This window comes from Canis lupus, chromosome 7 (assembly GCF_011100685.1).
Source record: "Canis lupus familiaris isolate Mischka breed German Shepherd chromosome 7, alternate assembly UU_Cfam_GSD_1.0, whole genome shotgun sequence".
NCBI lineage: Eukaryota > Metazoa > Chordata > Mammalia > Carnivora > Canidae > Canis > Canis lupus.
Genome location: NC_049228.1, coordinates 33,525,125 through 33,542,793, shown reverse-complemented (window position 1 = coordinate 33,542,793; position 17,669 = coordinate 33,525,125). Strand labels below are relative to the sequence as shown.

Genomic DNA, 17,669 nt, shown 5'->3' with positions numbered 1-17,669 from the left:
AACAAATGATTTCCCTTTACAATTAGAGAGTAATGAACAGGACCCTAATTTCTCATATCCATTCCCCGTGGGCCCCTGGTGGGCCCATCTGGCTTCTGTTACTGCACATATATACATACAGCACCACATATATTCATCATAGCAACTGTATCTCTCTACTCTCCTCCTTTGGCAGAGGTCTATTATATAATAACAGTGCATTTTAGAAATATTTGTTATGGAACCATTTTATTTAATTAATTTTTATGGAATTCTTTTAAATCTGTGTTGGAATACCTGTCTTTAGGGTTATCTTTTAATTTTTTTATGGAGAGATCCTGGTCTTCTGGTAGAGTTCCAGGAAGGTTTGGCCAGAAATAGTTCACAAACGACAGATAAGCATGAAACTAGCCATGAGCAACTTCAGCTGTGAGTCTGAAGTCACTGGAAATAGAAGCTGGTCACATACACGGTGGGAAGGGGTGAGTGAGGTTTCCCCAGGAAATTGTGAGGATTTAGTGCAGGTTTGGGTCCAAAGAGGACAAGGCTGGCCCGCCAGGTCTCAGAGCCCTTCCTGGAGGTGGGGACATCCCTGCCACTCACTGTTGCTCCTGCTGCCCACCCAAGGCCTCTCCTCTCTTCCACATAACTCAGATGTCAGAAAGGTCACCTCCCTTACAAACGCCTCACACTGTGGCCCAAAGATGGGGTGCTTTTGAAATCCTGTGCTCAAGAAGTCCATGAACTCAGGGGCAGATATCATTCCAGAGAAGACTGCCTGTCAATTCAAACATTTATGCCATTGACTGACCTTCACCACTTGTCCCCTATAAGGATGTAAATGCAGCACGTTGGCTTAGCTGAGTTGCTTACTCTTCTCCCTTCCAGCAACAACCCCTTATTACCTGGTTTCCCACCTACCTCCTCCTGTGTACCTCCACAGCAGAGAATACGCTCTCTCTGATTTGTAGACAGTGCCCCATAAATTGTTTTTCTTAGAAATCAACTTGGTTTCCAAATCTGGAGGCCTTCGGGTGCCTTCACAGGTTTGGTTTTGGGATTTTATCAGCTCCCAGTTGTCTTGGCCAGAGGATTAGTCTGCAAGTGATGTGTTCACAGCTGAACAGGCACCATATGAGAAGTGGCTTCTCGCTGCCTCACAGGCAAGCTGGTGTGATGTGGGACTGTCACCAAGTCCTGCTTCTTCCTCCATACCCTCCTTCTCATGGGGAGTGCCACTGGCTGCCCACAGTGGCTCAGGATGACAGTACCATCCTTTCCCTGTTCTTGTCTCCTAGCAGGTGCCTTGGAAGTCCCACCTCATGAACTACATGATGGTAATACCTCAGAAATGCTGTTTTATGCTATTTGAATACTTGATTTCTGGCTGTGTCTTTTAGTCCTAAACAAGATATTATTTCTCAGTCATGCTACTGTGTTTTTCTAAGGCTTTATTTTTGGGAGCACTTTTAGGTTTATGACAACATTGAGAGGAAAGTGTGGAGATTACCCAGTACTCTCTGCCTCAACACCTGTACAGCCTCCCCCATCATCAACATCACTCACCAGAGGGAGGCATGTGTTACCAAGGATGAGTGTGCATTGACACTTCATCATCATCCAGATTCCAGTTTACCTTGGGATTTACCTTTGGTGTTATACATTCTCTGGGTTTGGACACCTAGGCAGTGACATATATCTATCATTATAACATTGTACAGAGTATTTTCATGGCCCTAAAGATCCTCTGTCCTCTTCCTATCCATTTTCTGACCTACTATGTTTTTAAGCCTTATACTCGATTATTGTTGCAATGGAGTTTCTAATTAAGAAGAATTTCTTTTTTATTTGTCTTTCAAAACCATAGCGATTCAGTGTACTTTCTATAATATGATGAAAATATTTATCCCAGTAGCCTACCCAAAATGAAGAATAAGATAATGTTAAACTAGAAAATATAAATTTCCTTTTGGGAAAAAATCCCAGGCTTTTACTTGTTCACTGTTGGATGATAACTCTTTAATATAATGATTCATGAGATAAAAGTCAGAAAGGATTAAAATCAGTGATTGAGAAATAAACTCCACACTAATTAAAAAAAAAAAAAAGAAAAGTCCTTGAAACCATTCAGAATCTGAATGTCCTTTTCAGTCTCATTCATACTAATTTCTGTTGTTGGCTTTCTAGATATCTGAACAATTGCTGTGATTTCCCAAATACAGCATGCTTTTCTGGGTCTCTGTTTCCTAACACATACTTTTCCTTGTACTTGAAATGGCCTGTCTCCCTCCTTGTCAATTTGTAAGCTCCTATTGCTCTCTCAAGGTCCATATTAAGCCTCACTCATAACATTGCCTTCAAACTTCCTTTCTTTTCCGCAGTTGGTCTTATCATTTTCTTTTACTCCATTGTTCACTCATTCATTCAACAGCCACTCTTTGAACACCTGATAGATGCCAGAAAGCTAGGCTTTAAGGCTAGAAAACTGACCAACGCCTGAGCCTTCCCTTGACTTCAGAGTTTACAGTTTGCTTGAGCAGACTGACATTAGTGAAATAAAATTATCAAGGGATTCTTGAAACACCTACACAGAGTCCAATTTTTCTGAATCACTTTTTGTGTCTGAGTCATGGATGCCTGTGCTTTTCACCCAACACTGTCTCTTGCACCATCAAGATGGTGGTGGTATTCTAACTTTAGAAAAAGATGCTCTACTATTGTCTCTTTTCTCTGAACATACTTCCATTCTGCCTGTTTCTGAACCTTACCAGAAAATGTCAAAGGAAGATGTTCTAACAGTAACCAGGCCTCACAATCCTTCCTCAAAGAGTCCTTAAATGGTTTGTTGACTGAATATTGAGAAACTGCAGGAGCCCTGTCATGCCACCAGGAATAACAGCCAAGACCTGAAGTGACAGCTCTGTCACAACTGCCACCCTGTCTATGGCAATCATAAGATGCATCCCAATGTCAGAGTTGTTAAAATGTAAAAGCTGCATGTTTTAGAATCAGTGACATATGGTAATGAGGGTTACTTTAAAATTCAGCAGTAAATTTAAAGATTCAACTTAGAAGCACTTGGCTTTAATATTTAAATTAAATTAAAACCAATCATTCCTAATACTGCACTGAGGGAGGTAGATTCTAAATCACACCTCATAACAGAGCTACTTTGTAGTGTAGTAACCATCTCTGAATAGAAATTCAGAGAAGCCAGGCTCTGCTGGTTCTTAAGAAAGATATTTCCTAAGAAATATGGGGATATTTGTATCAGAACTCTTGATGGAGAGTGCATTTGGTGATAGGAAATATTCCCATCCGAATGAATAAACAAATGAAAGAAAAACCCTACTATGTTACCTGGAATGGGAAAGAAGTTGTGCAAACCAGATTTTTATATGAAAGTTCTGTGGAAAAATAATATACTGAAATCAGAAGCCCAAAATACACTGAAGAAGAGACATACTCCTGGGGTAGATAAAGAAGAAATCAGAAACCGTATTCCAAGGTATACTGCATGATGAAATTGCAACCCAAATGAAAAGAGAAGAGGTCATCCTTTAAAAACTTGGTGTTGAAAAGGAGAGGAATCTAAAACACTCATAATTTGTTGGTTAAATTGTCACTGGATGCTTCTTAGACTTTCTTCATTGCTGGTGGTCGGTCCAGCTATGCAACAAAAAGGAATTCATCCTAGAGCTTGGGGGACCTCCAAATGGACCTGCACACTGTGATCCTCTCTTCTGATGGTGTGGCTTACTGTAGGCTTAGGCCTCTTAGCCCAGTCCTGGCTCAGCTGGAGTTTCAAGCTCTCAGTCTGTTAGAATCAAACCTTCCTTCCTCTCTATCCCTTCTTTCGTGCATGTACAGACATAAGGGGGATCAAGCCTTGAGCTTAGACCATGCTGTCTATAGCTGCTTGTGATGTCTTTAAGGAGCTGATAACAGAACTATTGTATGGAGTTGTATTTTGTTTAGCTAAAGCATTAAGATGTCAAGAATTTCTTTCCCCTTTGGCTTCTTTGTGTTTTTTTTTATTTATTTTTTCATTTTTAAGTTTAAATTCAATTAGCCGATATATAGTACATCATTAGTTTCACAGGTAGTGTTCAATAATTTATTAGTTGTATATAACACCCAGTGTTCATCATATAATGTGACCTCCTTAATGCCCAACACCCAATTATGCCATCCCCCCATCCGTCCTTTTCCTTTGGCTTCTTCAGATAGATGGGTGTATGGATGGATCGATAAGAGATAGGTAGACAGATTTTCGAATTGTAGTCATCACATTAATGTGTCAAGAATTTCTTTCTTCTTTGATTTCTTTAGATATATAGATAGATAAGTAGATGAAAACATAGATGGATGGTTGGATGAATGGATGATTAGACAGAACTTCAAATCATCTGTGAGATTTAAAAATTAAAGTTCTAGGTTTCTCAATCTTTTATCAATATTTTCATTTCTGTTACTCTTTGTGAAGGCAAAAAAGTGTGTCCTTTGCGTGGACTTTTGGCCTTGGTGTTGGCCCTCGGCCCCCCATCTCCCCTCATATTCTCCTTTTGTGAATAAAGTCATACATTTGCTGGGTAACTGACTCAAATGGAGTGCGGTTTAAGTAGAGCTAACCTCTGTGGTCCCTCGTTACCACTGAATACCAGCCAGGTGAACTAATTAGAGCCTTACCCATGTTGGTGAATAGACAAGAGCAACAGGATCCTAATGAGCACTCATCTTCAGCTCATCTTGGCTTCCTATCCACAAAGCACTGAACAAAGAGTAAATATTTAATTGACATTTTCTGTGACTAAGTCTTATTCATTTAAGTCAGAATTTTAATATTTGAAAGAAGCCTAAGCTCTTTCACTCATAACAACAGCACTTTTTTAATAGAACATCAGTTATATTTTATTTCTGTGTAGTTGTTTAATAACCTCTTTTAGAATAAGAAATAAAAATAGCAGTTAAACGTATTAAACACAATCATTTCTGCTTTTCAAAAGTGTTCAAATTTGGAGTCAGCAAGTTTTACTATTATAACTAGTCTCATAAAACTCTAAAATATTTCTTGTGAAAGAAAATATGGCTCTAACCAAGAGAAAATACCTCCATTTCAGATTTATAGGCACATGAAATGTAGAGGTGGTTTCAGATCAGAAGGGTAGCAAATAACTTTGATGTTACATTCGCTTTCCTTAATTCTTGATTTTAATTTTGAATGATCTGTTCAAATTATTAGGAAAAAACGATTACCACAAAATAGTCTAATAGTTGATAAAGCTCCATCTGGGTGATTCTAATTACTTTTCTCTTTTTTTTTAAGATTTCATTTACTTATTCATGAGAGACAGAGAGAGAGAGAGAGAGAGAGAGAGGCAGAGACAAGCAGAGAGAGAAGCAGGCTCCATGCAGGGAGCCCGATGTGTGAGTGGATCCTGGAACTCTGGGATCACTCCCCAAGCCGAAGGCAAACGCTCAACCGCTGAGCCTCCCAGGTGTCCCTCTAATTACATTTCTAGTGCTGTGAATGCTAGTAGCTATGGAGAAGTTACCAGAACTAATAGGAATCAAGTCTCCACATTTTAAATACTACACAAGCAGTACATGTTTCTTATCACTCATCAGTATGTTCATAAATTCTTCATAATGCAGAGCTTGACCCGTAGCAAAAAAATAGGCAAAGATTTCTATTTGTCAGTGAAAACTTTCTTTTTTGTCTCCAGATTTATTGAGCTGTAATTGACAAATATAATTGTATATAAAGTGTACAATATAATGTTTTGATATACATACTTCCATGAGATGATTACCACAGTCAAGTTAATGAACACATCAATCACCTCACACAGTTACTTAGATTTTTCCTTCTTGTGGTGAGAACACTTAAGACCTATTCTCGTGGCAAATTTCAAGTATAAAATACAATAGCAACTACAGTCACCATGCTGTGAACTTACTCCTTTTGTGACTAAAAGCCTTTACCTCTGACTAGCATCCCCCCATCTTCCCCATCCCGACCCCTGGTAGCTGTGATTCTACCCTCTGTTTTTGTGACTTTGACTTAAAAAAATTTTTTTTAGATCCCACATGTGAGATAACACAGTATTTTTGTCTTCGTCTGGTTTATTTCACTTAGAATAGTGCCTTCTAGGTTCATCTATGTTTTTGCATATATCAAGATCTCCTTCCTTGTCACAGATGAATAATATTTCTGTGTGTGTGTGTGTGTGTGTCTACACATCACATATTTATCTATTCATCCACTGACAGACAGATAGCTTCCATATCTTCACTATTGTGAGTAATCCAGCAGTGAACATGGGCATCCTTATCTCTTTGAAACACTCATTTTGCTTCTTTTGGGCATATACTAGGACGTGGGACTAGCTGGATCATACAGTAATTCTTTTTTTAAATTTTTTTTTAGGGATCTCCATGATGTTTTCCACAGGGACTGCACTAGTTTACAACAGTGTGAAAGGGTTCCGTTTTTTTTCACATCAGTGCCGACACTTGTTATTTCTTGTCTTTTTGATAAAAGGCATTCTAACAGGTGTCTGGTGATATCTCCTTGTGGTTTTGATTTACACTTCCCTGATAATTAGTGATGTTAAGAACCTTTTCAGTGTACCTGTTGGTCATCTGTATGTAGAAAAAATGTCTATTCGGGTCTTTGTCCTTTTTTTAAAATAGGTTGTTTTTTCGTAGTTGAGTTGAATAAGATCTTTATGTATGTTTACATATTAGCCTCTTACCAGATAGGTGGTTTGCAAATATTTTCTGCCATTCTGTAGGTTGTCTTTTCGTTTTGTTGATTCTTTCCTTTGCTACACAGAGCTTTTTAGTTTGATGTAGTCCCACTTGATTATTTTGCTTTTGTTCCCTTGGTTTTTGGTATCATATCCAAAATATTGTTGCCCAGACCAGTGTCCAGGAGGTTTTCTTCCCTATATTTTCTTCCTGGAGTTTTATGGTTACACTGAAGTCTTTAATCCATTTTAATTTTTGAGTTCTATAAGCTAAGATAGTGGTTCAATTTCATTCTCTTGATAATACTCTATTTTTAATTATTATATTTTTTTGGCTACATTATTAAAAAGGAGGGACTGCTGTGTTCATTCTGTCAAAATCTAAAGTGATCCTTGCTGTTGCTTATTCGAATTCAAGAAAACTACACATTCACATTAGTAACCTGTATTGTTATTCTCACAATCATGGATTAGGCTGATTAAAACCTAATGGGAATATACATTCCTAAATCTGAGAATAGGGGCATGTGTAAATTTTAAATTTAATACAAGGTGCCCCAATTTCCAAGTTACAGATTTTACACGGTGATTTTTTGAACTGCTTGCTCCAAATAAGTGTAGCATAATTTGGGAATTTTATGCTTGTGAAGGCTTTTTTACTTTGGTCTTATGGATTTATAATTTTCCCCAAATCTAACTCTACAAGTAGGTATGGTTATATGTGTTAATGTAAGGTTGTATGGGTTAATCTAAGGTAACAGGTATATTTTAATAATTTCCCCCAGAGTAAACTTTATATTATTCTGGCTTTTATCCCCACTGTTTGAGAGGTTGCCATTATTAAAAATAAGGTGTTTTGTTTTCTAAGTGAAGGACTGTCCTGGGGACTCTCATGAGGGTAGGGTTCTTTGGGCTCTGGCCCAGACAAAAGTCAAGGTGCCTTTGCTGTCACCCGGGCATACTTTCCATCAGGCTCTACTCTGTTTTCACACCTTCTCAAAGTGGATGCCACTTAAGCTCATGCTTGAGTGCCTTTGTTCTACTCTATTCATTGCAAGGATTTCTGTCTTCTACATTTCTTTGCAGAATACCAAATAATTTGGCAGCAAGGCAGGAACTTCTTCAGACACATTATGCTTTAGTGATCATTAACATAATAATAAGTACAGCATTTAGGAGCACATACTTTTGTGTTATTTAGACTTGTGCTAAAATTCTGGACCTGTCAGTTGTGGGATGCAATTGTGGGCAACTTACTCTGACCCCCAGTGTCTTTTTCAGTAAAATGAGGATAATAATAACTCTGAGGGTTATGAGAATTCGATTAAGTAATGTGTAAAAAGCTTCTGGTGCAGGTACCTGACTCTAATAAACTGTTAATAAGTGACCTCTACTTACAGCCACCATATCTTAGCTGAGTGTGTTATTTTGTGTTCCATCTGTCCAGATTGAATTCATTTCTGCCCCTAAAGCACACACCCAGCCCTGTGGTTTTCAATGAAAAGAAGTCCTGGTTCTAAACACAGTAAAAATCATCTTTGGGAATGCAGCTGGTTCATTTGCCTTTACGGTTTTGCACTAACTCTAGCTGGCTTCAGTTTGTGATAAGGATTTTCCAGCTGGCAACACCAATGCCACTCCATCTGTATTTTCCATCACTGTTCTAAGATCCACCCAGATTAGGTTGCAATTCAATGTGTTTAAACTTTCAGAGGGGTTCATCTGGCACATAGAATATAGTATGTCATCTATTTGCTCTAAAATGTAGGATCTTGGGCTAGAGGTCTATTTTTATCCTTAATACATAAGAATTTTGGCAGGCATGGCATTTTTAAGGGAAATTATATGCATATTCAGCCGTGTGACATTATAGAAGTAAGAAGAATTTTATCTGTTCAATCTAGTGATGACTTTATGCATTTCTAGCCTAGTGATACAGAATTTGGAGAGGGTGTCCTTTAAGAGGAAAACAGGTATACATATAGATAAAGGAATAAATAAAAATGTTCCTGAGAGCCTTGTGATTCCTGGGGGCCCCGTGACCATTATTTTTTAGCAACTAGTTTCCTGTTTGGGGGTGCCTGTGAAACTGTGTGGGGCCTTCACACATCCATGCTCTGAAGGAGACTATGAGCTGGCTCACTTCTTTGGTCTGCTACCAACTGACTTTGACCTGAAAGCAGCCACATAGGAGGAGTCGCTGTATGCATTAGTGAGTGCATAGTAGGTTTCCTACTTCTGGGACTTTGTGTCTGTTTTCAAGTTCACTATGCTAATTATACCTGCTTTTGAAATCATTGCCAAAAAAGCTAATGTGAATTAAGATGTAAAACTCTTTGTCTTGTTTTCAGCACACTGTTCAGCACAAACTTACACAATTTCCTAGAACTTCTATACCCTAATTCTTCTCCATCATTTTTTACCCCCTTTTTTTGAAACTACCTTTTCCCATGACTTGGTGATTCTACTAATTTTCTCTTCCCTCATCCACAGTAGGTTTTTGCACATATTCACAGTTTTCTTCAGGTCTTCTAACCAAATCTTTCCTTCTTCCCAAGATCCCGTGTCTCTCTGTAATTACATTCTGCCTTTTAGAAACATGCTCAAGTCAACTGGGGGAAAGAAGACGAATCCAGGACATGACCCCATAGAAGCCCCTCTGCCTGCTGCCCTCCCCCCTTCTCCCCTTCTCTCCATGTTCCTTTATGCATTCTGTCTGTCTCTCGTCTTCACCCCCATGCAGTCCACCAGTCTGGCTTCTGCCCCTGTTCCACAGAATCTCCCTTGACAAGAAACTCACTGGAGATACTTAGACCTTAAATTGCATGACCTTTCTGCAGTTCTGACCACCAGGCACCACTCTTTGCTCTTCCTTGGAACAGTGTGGTCCCTTGGTTTTCATGGCCCCATTCACTCTGCACTTCCCTCCTGTCTCAGGTTCTTCCTCCTCAGTCTCCTCTGCTGATTTTCAGTACTCTGTTCAGTTTGGCCTCCTCTCTTCTCCGACCTCTCTCTTCCCACTTTGCACACCCCATGCTGATTGCTCTTGAGCCTGCAGCCCCATTCATCACCCACACACTGATGGGCTACACATGGTATCTTCTGAGCCCCAGGCTCGTGATATGTAATACCAAACTTAGTATTTCTACTTGGGTATTCTTGAAATTCTTCAGAAAGGACTCATCCAAGATTAAGTTGCTGCCACACCCCTTTCCTGCCTTCAATGTTCTTGTTCCTTTATGTTGTATTCCAGAAAGTGGCATGACCATCCTTCCACCGGTCCTGAAAGTAGCCCTAGGGTGATCCTCAACTCCTCTCCTTCCCTAACTCTAAAACCAACTGGACTGCAGTTCTCACATATACACAATCACAGCATTTCTGGAAATGGATCCCTTTTCCCTGTCTACCACCTCCACTTAGCTTAGGCTATTATTGTTTACCTCTGAAATGATCACCGTAGACATGCTAATGGTTTTTCCGGCCTCCAATCTTCCTATTTACTCTTCTCCACATAGAATTGTTAAAAGAGGAGCACTTGGGTGGCTCAGTGGTTGAGCGTCTGCCTTGAGCTCAGGTCCTGATCCCGGAGTCCTGGGATCCAGTCCCACATTGGGCTCCCCACAGGGAGCCTGCTTCTCCTTTTGCCCATGTCTCTGCCTCTCTCTGTGTGTCTCTCATGAATAAATAAATAAAATATTAAGAAAAAAAGAATTGTTAAAAGATAAACTGAAGCATAGTAACAATTTTAAGATTTTATTTGAGCAAAAATTGTAAATCAGGCAGAGGAAACCCAGAAATGGTTAGCAGCACTCTGCAGACAGGAGCCAAGACTTGTACAGAAAAGAAGCCAAAGCAAAGAAGGGAAATTATTTGATTTGTTGTAGCTTAAAACCTACTTGTCTATTTGTGTTTGGTTTTCCCTAGGTGTCAATTTCTTAAACACGAGGCATTTACAGGCTTGAGTTTTGGTTTGCTCATGTAGACTGCCATGGCATTAGAGTCACCTCAGTCATATGGCATCCTTGTGTAATCTATTTAACAGCATCATGGCCCTAAAAATCAGCAAATTCCTCCTGCCTTTCTTTGCCTTAACATTTGTTGGTGGCTGGCTATCACCTGTAGTAACATGTTCCAACAGGGCTCATATGCCATCGATGGTGTGTTAGATGATTTTAGGTCTTCCTGGATTTTTAAAATGTATCCTTTAACATGTGTTGGGATAAAATAACTAGCACATTAGACCTATTATTTTATGGATATGAAATGCTTAGGGCATAGCTACATTAAAAAAATAATAACAATTAAATTTTATTTAAATGTAATTAAGTAAATAATAGCTCAGGTGAGAGACAGTCTTGGTTAAAAAAGACAATCTAAATTCAAAAAACAGCTGGGAAAAGACATTCCAAACCCTTCATCAGGGTTTCTCCAAAGGCCTATCCCATAGGCCTCCAGTCTGAGTCATGCCCATTCCTGTTAGTTCCCAGGGCATTCACCACACTGCCAGGTCCCTTTCTACTTCTAGATGTCACCCCCAGTGAGGGCAAGATGGAGACTTGATGCCCATGTAGACAATAAATCAATGTTTTTGGATAAATAGCCCAGGCTTTGGCTGTGGGGAGCATCACATAGCACAGCTTTCAGATTTTCCAGATTTCAGATTAAGTCTTGAATTTCTTATTCTATTTTTTTCTGTGGAAGAGACTAGGCATTGTGGTAAGTTGCTAAATTTAAAATCAGAAGATTTAGAAGAGACTGAACAATTTTGTCTGACGTGATAAAAAGACCTGGAGGGGATAAGAGGAAGACTGTCTTGGTTAAAAGAACTGTATTAAAAAGGAATTTCCTTATATTCAGAGCTAATGATGATTCTCAAATGTTATGTTAATTAGTAAATGATGGTACAAGTATTTTGAAAATATAAAATGCTATAAAAATGCAAATTTCTATAGAAATTTACATAGTGCCTTTCTTCTGCTAGGAAACAGTAAAATGGCATTTGAAGGGCAATTTGAACATTTTGGTGTGCATTTCTGTTCTTTTAATAAGCTCTGGATGGAAATCAGATAAAGGAACATTATTTTTTATGTTCTTTTTCTCATGGTCATTTGCCCAGTTGGAGGGTAGGGAGGGATTCCTCATACCTAGAAGAGCATGTGTGGTTTGCTGAAATTTTCCATGTTCTTCATCTCCTCTCTGGCCAATTTACCCAATTTACCCAATTGCTTACTCTAAGCCAATTTACCCAAACGGGCAAAGGCATTATGTGATTTCCTTCTCAACAAAAAGTTGAGAAGACTACCTTGCCTGTAGGGTTTGTGGACTATTTTTTAGCTCTCCTTGGAAGAGGATTTGAGGATGTGCAGAGAAACATGATCTTGTCAAATTATTAAGGAAACTAATAAATTATGGTTCCCCTTTAAAAAAGGGTAGATGCAAAAGAAGTATATAACAAAATGTAAAATAACTAATAAATGTAAAGTAACTACATAACAATCACATAACTATATAGAACCAAAATAATAGTGTAATAAGTGCTTTGTTAATTGTAACAACTTGAGAAACAACAGCAAGACCAGAGGTGCTGGGTGTCATTGTGGGATTGGTGCCATTGCCTCACCAGAGACAGGACTCACCTGGGATGGGGTCTTGCTGTGGCCAACCCATTTTTCTCCAGACCTTAGCCCCAGTGGCTGCTCAGAGTTCGGTTCACAAAGATGATGTGCAAATATGTGCACTGCAGCATAGTTCATGAAATTAGAAACAGATCAGGTGAATAAACAATGGGACATACATATGATGGAATCTTCTAAAAATCATGTTGAGGACAAAGAACAACTGACCTTGGTAAAACAGTGAGAATATAATTCTAAGTGGAAAGCAACAGTCTACAAAACAGAAATTACAGTATTGTTTCATTTTCAGTCAAGGATAATCTGATATTATACACGTGAAAAAAATCTATTCAAGTATTGATGCGGGTCACCTGTGAGTGGTGGGATTACAGGTGATTTTGATTGGGGGTATGGAGTGAAGGCTAAATGCTCAGATTCTGTGATGGGAATATGTTCCTGGCTCTGCCACTTGGGTACGTTCTGTGAATTACTTAATCCCTTAAAACCCATCTCCTGACTTTGACAATGGGCTAATGATAGTAACTACTGTGTAGGGTTGTTCTGAACATTGATGAGATAATCTGTATAAGGCATTTTACCTAGTACTGGCATGCAAAGGTATGGATAAACATTTTTCCAAAAAATTCAGCACATTTTCTGAAGGAAGAAACATTGTCAAGGAAGGGAGGGAAGGAGGGAGGTAAGAAGAGGGGGAGTTAGTTTACTCTGTAGATGCTGCCCTGACAGACAATCCCGCAGGGGTGATGGGTGTGCTCTGCTTCGCTGCGACAGATGCTTAGCAAGAAGCAAGTGGCCTAAAGAACTGCTCCCTCTCCCCTGCCCTGTCCCCACCCTCTAGTCTCTCAGGGAAATTCTCTCATTTATAAACTATAGGGCTTCTTAGCTGAAAATGCCAACACTTTATAAATATTGGATGAGAGTGAGTTAAGGCTACAAATTGGGGCTCTTCCCTGTGCGTCTGAGGAGGAGGCAGCAGAGGGGGGATGTAACTCAATCCTGACAGGGTTGGTAATGGGTCTGTGCTTTCCCATGAAGCCAGGCTTACTTTTCCCCAAGGAACTCTCCACACGGAGCCCCTCACACGTGCTGAGCTGGCATCCCCTCACTAGAGGCTGTTCCAGTCAACAAAGAGGCTGAAGAAGGAATCTAATTATTCACAGAGCAAAGCTGATGAGATGGCAGATGCCAACCTGGGTACGTGGAGAGTCTGTGCTGCTGTGTTCCCGTAAGTGAGTTTCCTGTAATTATGCCTGAGGAAAAATTGTTCAGGCTGCAGTTTGGGGAAGGCATTATGGAAAGAGCTTCCGTAGCACCTTTACTCTACATTTAGTTTCCTTGAGTGCCAATTATGCTTATCTTTCAAATTAACCTTCTCTAAAAACTTTTTTTTTTTTTTCCTAATCCACACAAGTCCTAGAATAATCAGTGATGACAAAACTTGTTCATAAGCTGACTGGAGTTTCATGTGATTTGTTTAAGATTGTATAATAACTCAGTGACATTTGGGAATTAATATGGGGTTAATTAAGTTTCTGAGTTCCATTTGAGTTTCTGAGTTTGGTATTCATATTATTCTGACTTGGAAATTTAGCTAGAGTTTTACTTTCTAATTGGCTATACTGAGATCACACTTGGGAAAAGACATCTTTGTTCAGGAGGGTTCGTGGCTCAGAAGTTTAGATGCATCCAATAGGTGGTTGACCACCTACTGAGACATAATGAGAAGTTGAGATCTTGACACCTACAATCTTGAAATAACCATGAACTATGCAGATATTCCAGTAGACATTCTCCTGAAAGAAGAACACTCTTTCTTTCTTTCTTTTTTTTTTTTTTGAAGCTTTTATTTATTTATTCATGAGAGACACAGAGAGAGAGGCAGAGGGAGAAGCAGGCTCCGTGCAGGGAGCCTGACATGGGACTCATCCCTGGTCTCCGGGATCAGGCCCTGGGCTGAAGGTGGTGCTAAACCGCTGAGCCACTCGGGCTGCCCAGTGACACTCTTTCAACTGACCTTACTCCCTGATGGCAGGTGGAAGTCACACCCTGCTCATACTCCTTTCTCAGTGGTCTCTAAGCCTGTGATTCTGTGAGAGACTTCTGTGCATCTGTACTCATTTACAGTCAACACTTGACTGAGTGGCTCTGTTTCTTTACAAAGTGTTATTTATTAGGGAGTGGGGTGGGGAGCAGAGGCAGAGAGAGAATCTCAAGCAGACTCCCCACTGAGCGTGGAGTCCAACATAGGGCTCAATCCCAGGGCCCTGAGATCAAGACCTAAGCCAAAATCAGGAGTTAGGCACTCAACCAACTGATTCCTCCAGGAGCCCCTGAGTGACTCCATTCTTACTAGCTCCAGCACCCAGTGACTTTTTCCTGTGCCTCAATTCCTGTCAGTTTCTAATCTGTGTCCCATATGCCATAATTCAGCTTTACTAGACACTGCTTTGTTTTGTCGTCTAGTTTTCCCTGCATGTCTCCTGTTCCCATGATCAGGGGCCATATCTGATCCATCAGGATCACCTCTGCCACAACACGACTACTTTGGGGCAGTGAAGCACCTGCTGCTGGAGCTGTAGGGGTACATCATCAGCCTACAGTGTAGCTCAGGGGGGCAGATGCAGTGTGTCTCCTGATTTCCCATGCTGTCATAAAAAATAGGCATTTTCTGCATCGCAGGACAAACCCACTGTGACTGACACACCACATCAGGTGGTACATGTATATATTTCATCCCAAATGAAAAATATATTCACTCCAAATTTGTTGTGAGACTAGGAAGATGGTCCAGAAAACCTGGTTGCTTCGAGACATAGAGAAGAGCTGCCCCTGTGCCTCCTAAGTCCCATTACAACCAGGACATGGAAAGACTAGAGGCGATTCCAAAAAGTCAAGTCATGCTTTTCAGGAACATCATTATTCGTTTTACAATCCAAGAAGTACATGGGACGTGAATAGATATGATATTACAGTGTTTCAGGTTAAAAAGCAAAAGCTCTATAGAAAAATGTTAGGAAGTGCAAAGTCACTCTTCAGTCAGTGATGCCTCAGGTGGAGAAGGATGCCCAAGAGCTCTATATGTGGCCCCCCCCCCTTTTGATTTCATGGGCATCAGAGAGCCCTCCATCTGTGGAAGGTCCAGAATGGATGGGAGCTGGCCCAGGAAGACTTCCAAAGCCCGTGCTCCCCTTTGATCATCCCTACCACAGTACCCTGAACAAGAAGACACTTGGCTGGTTGGATTCAATTGAATTCCCTGCTCTGTACCCACAACTACCAATGCACACTAAGTGTTTACGGACTTGAGTTTCCAGACAAGATGGATTTTAGCTCTCTTAAATGGAGAGTAACCGCCTCTGGTAATAAATGTCTCTTCCTGAATTATTCATTTCTTTGCCTTCTGGTTCAGCTCTAAGCTCTTCCCAGTCTATTCCTCCTGTCTTCATGGCTGCAGTTAAAATCCGCCTTGTTTTAACTGTTCTTTAGGAGAAACTGAGAATGTCATTTACTCTGGATTCCAGAAAGAAGCTTTACTTGTTCTAGGCCCCTTCTCTGACTGACTTGGTCCCAGACTCCCTTTAAACCTGCCTGAAGTATCCACCCTGCCCCTAACCACCACCCAGCCGCCCCCTGTCCAGTCTTTACAATCTCAGAAGTCAGCAGCAGGCACCTGGCCTGTATGTTCAATGCGTGCCAGGCCACGGTATGCACAGCAAGCTGTCTGTTTGGCAGCCTGGGATGCCTCCTTTCCTCTTTTTCAGTTACAGGACTCCGGTTACTTTGGTCAAATTCCCTAAGAAGCCATTTTTGTCACAATTATGTTGATTCTTGCTGGGTGAAGGAATGGGGAATGAGCTTTTATGATGCTAAAAAGAAAGGGTCTGTAATGAAAACCTGCATGTAATTCCCAAGACCTGGGTTCAGGAATCCACTAAGGACTTGCTGAAAAATCTCCAGATTAGGGATCATAATAAGGCTTACTAAAAGTCCTGTCACATTAGCCATAAAAAAATAAATAAATAAAAGATGTTTTGAGCACATTTGCAGTATAGTTGGAGTTAAGAATAATAGTTGCAACTAGCAATCAGGTATTTTAGGTACTTGTCCTCTCACTTAACCGCCCCCCTCCCCCAAGCATCCCTAAGAAATAAATGTTAGTATTATTTCCATTACACAGGAAATAGGCACTGAAAGGTGAATCATGTGCCTATAGTCCCATTGTAATTAAAGATATCTGTTGTGCTAATTTTTGGCACAGTGCTACATGCATGGGATTTTAGTCAATATTATCACATCTTTGTAAATTGTACATTTAGCAGAGACCTTAGAAAATGAGAACATCTATCCTCTTCAGTTTAGCTCCTCTGCTTCCTAAATGAAATGAAATGAAAAAAATTAAATGAAATTAAGTGAAAAAAATCTGAGAAATTATTGTAGTATTTCTATACATAAAATAAAACTATTTTAGGTGCATCTGGGTGGCTCAGTCGGTTAAACATCTGCCTTCAGCTCAGGTCATGATCCCAGGGTCCTGGGATCAAGCCCTGAGTTGGGGTCCCTGCTCGGCGGGGAGCCAGCTTCTCCCTCTCTCTCTCCTGCTCCCCTATTTGTGCTCTCTTTCTCTCTCTTTCTGTCAAATAAATAAATAAGATCTTTTTAAAAAGTATCTGCTTTGGGATTTGGTATCTGCTTTGGGATTTGGCAAAGCATGGCTGGTTCTTCTCAGCAAGACTGCTGAAGAATAAGGCCTGGCACGGTTCCTGATCCTTGGTAAAGGTGTACGTTGTGATGAAATAAGATAGACTCAGGTTTTGGTTCTAACTCTAGCACCTGGAGTAAGTTGCCTTCCCAGTCATTCATCTGCCTGTTCATCCTGTTAACAAATACTCACTGTACTCTTACAGTGTGCCAGTGATGAAGCAGTGATAGAAATGACTAGATCTGATTGGGACCTTTAAAAGCTCCTTCTGGCTATTGGGGGAGAAGGGATTGGAGAATCAAGACAGGGAAACTAGTCAGTAGGGCTGTTGGGTTTCCCCTAGGCAGGAGATAAAAGTGGCCTTGGCTAGGAAAAGTAGAAAGAAATGAGCATATTCAAAAATATATTTTGGAGATGGGGTGCTTGGGTAGTGCAGCAGGCTAAGCATCTGACTCTTGATTTCAGCCGAGGTCATGATTTCAGGATTGTGAGATTGAGCCCCATAGGGCTCCACACAGAGTGTAGAGTCTGCTTAGGATTTCCTGTCTCCTTCTCCCTCTGCCGCCCCCCATGTGCACACTTGTGCACACTATCAGGAAAAAA

At 40.3% G+C, this 17,669-nt stretch overlaps 1 protein-coding gene and 1 long non-coding RNA gene across 7 annotated transcripts in view; one reads left to right on the top strand and one right to left on the bottom strand.

The window, feature by feature from the left end:
• PLD5 (phospholipase D family member 5) overlaps positions 1–17,669 on the top strand; it is a 414,584-nt gene that overhangs the window by 232,017 nt on the left and 164,898 nt on the right. The gene's annotated exons all lie outside the window — the stretch shown is intronic.
• On the bottom strand, positions 4,122–16,739 carry LOC111096686. The gene is made up of 4 exons (XR_005362192.1): positions 16,691–16,739; positions 12,368–12,468; positions 4,669–4,750; positions 4,122–4,388 (listed from the first exon to the last, which is right to left on the bottom strand). It is a non-coding gene; the product is annotated as an uncharacterized LOC111096686 (long non-coding RNA).